Consider the following 1,992-nt stretch of genomic DNA (forward strand, 5'->3'; position numbering starts at 1 on the left):
GTGGGAAGGTTAGTTTGCCGCACGCTCTTTCCGCTGCCTGCGCTTGATTTCTGCATGCTCTCGGCGACGAGACTCGAGGTGTTCAGCGCCCTCCTGGATGCACTTCCTCCACTTAGGGCGGTCTTTGGCCAGGGACTCCCAGGTGTCAGTGGGGATGTCGCACTTTATCAGGGAGGCTTTCAGGGTGTCCCTTGTAACGTTTCCTCTGCCCACCTTTGGCTCGTTTGCCATCTTCAATTGCTCCCTGACTCCTGCCCCTCCTGTATTGCCAAGATGGGACTTTATTGCATCTTGGACGGTGAAACTCAATGCTTCAGCATCATCAGTGGGAGCAATTCTGAGTTCCAACTGTGTTCATAGCCGGTGTGTCTTTTTGGCCTCGCTTGTGGATTTAACCGATGTTGCAAATTGCTCAATTTTATGTGTCAAGCCCTTTAAAAATGGGAGTGTGTCAAGGGTGTCAGTTGTAAAGTGCAGCTTGGGCGCCATGGCGAACGGCTTCAGTAAGGTGCTGCTTCTGGATGGCCATGAACACCTCCTGGGCTGCCTGGGCACCATCATGGCCAAACAGATGCTGCTGGGCCATACGGTGGTGGTGGTCAGGTGCGAAGGGCACCGAGCCGAAACTAATGAGGTATGTTGCCACACAAAACAAAGCGAGGTCAAGCTGCCCTGGTCAGACTGAAGGTCTTTGATGGGATCCCTCCTCCAAGCGTGACGATAGGAAACGCAAGGTTGTGCCAGCAGCCCTGAAGATTGTACGTTTGAAGCCAACTCGTAAGTTTTCTCTTCTGGGTGGCCTTGCTCATGAGGTTGGCTGGAAATACCAGGCCGTTGCGGCCACTCTCGAAGAAAAGCGTAAAGAAAAGGCCAAGATTCACTATGAGAAAAAGAAGAACGTTTTGAAACAGAAGAAAATTGCTGAGAAGAATGTTGAAATCAAAATTGCCAAGTAACAGTGCTAAAACAATATAATGTTCTTATTTAATATATTCAGTTAGAGGCATTGACAATATAAGCTAAACGTGTGCCTCGCTGGAGTGCAGGCATGTACCATAAGCAATCGACGGGTTCTCTGAGGATGCCATGGGCCAGCAGGAAATGTGAAACACTATTAGATTACCTCTCAGATGTCTCCATTCCAGACTGAAAAGCCCAAGGGCCTGAAATTGCTCCTCTCAGAAAGGCCTCTGGGAGGCGCTACTGAGGCCGCTAAAGGGGTTTCGCCTAGGCATGGCGGCCAGAGCTCCCCCGAATTGCCCCCTGGACTCAGCCGGCGAAAAGTGGTTTGCACCGTGCCCCACGATTAGCGTACCGGCATGGCGCACGCACTGCTGATGTCATCGCCGACCCCTATCGCCTCGTGCTGACCCCTTTGCGGACCTCGGGGGAAATGGCCCCGCGGGATGCGAGGTCGGCGCGGGGCGATGCCACCGACACGTTCTCGGGGCGAGAAGCTGTGGCGCCCTGGCTGTCCTTAAAGGGGAGGTGATAGCGGCATGGCCGCCATCTTTTATCTGTCGGACGACTTTTCAGTCGGCCCGACATAACCAGCTGCTGGTGTGGCCGGGGCCTCTTGGGCGCCAGGCAACTGGTCCGGCTGACACCCTCCCCGGTGGCTCAGTGGGCACCACTAAAGTGGCTGCAGTGTTTGCAGCGGACCTCGCCTTTAAGAGAAGGGGAGGGACATTGTGATGCATCAGCTGGGAGTTGTGCCCCACGAACGCCCTACGAACACGCCGCAAACGCCCCGTGAGCGCCCTACGAACACGCCGCAAACGACCAGTGAGCGCCCTACGAACACGCCGCAAACGCCCCGTGAGCGCCCAACGAACACGCCGCAAACGCCCCGTGAGCGCCCTACGAACACGCCGCAAACGACCAGTGAGCGCCCTACGAACACGCCGCAAACGCCCCGTGAGCGCCCAACGAACACGCCGCAAACGCCCCGTGAGTGCCCTACGAACACGCCGCAAACGCCCCGTGAGCGCC

General features: G+C 56.0%; 1 pseudogene; it reads left to right on the top strand.

Annotated features, from left to right (window-relative positions):
* The first annotated feature begins 487 nt into the window (after nt 1-487).
* On the top strand, nt 488-988 carry LOC139272722 (putative ribosomal protein uL13-like; annotated as a pseudogene).
* Nucleotides 989-1,992: the final 1,004 nt, after the last annotated feature.

The sequence above is a fragment of the Pristiophorus japonicus genome, chromosome 9 (assembly GCF_044704955.1).
Source record: "Pristiophorus japonicus isolate sPriJap1 chromosome 9, sPriJap1.hap1, whole genome shotgun sequence".
Classification (NCBI taxonomy): Eukaryota; Metazoa; Chordata; class Chondrichthyes; family Pristiophoridae; genus Pristiophorus; species Pristiophorus japonicus.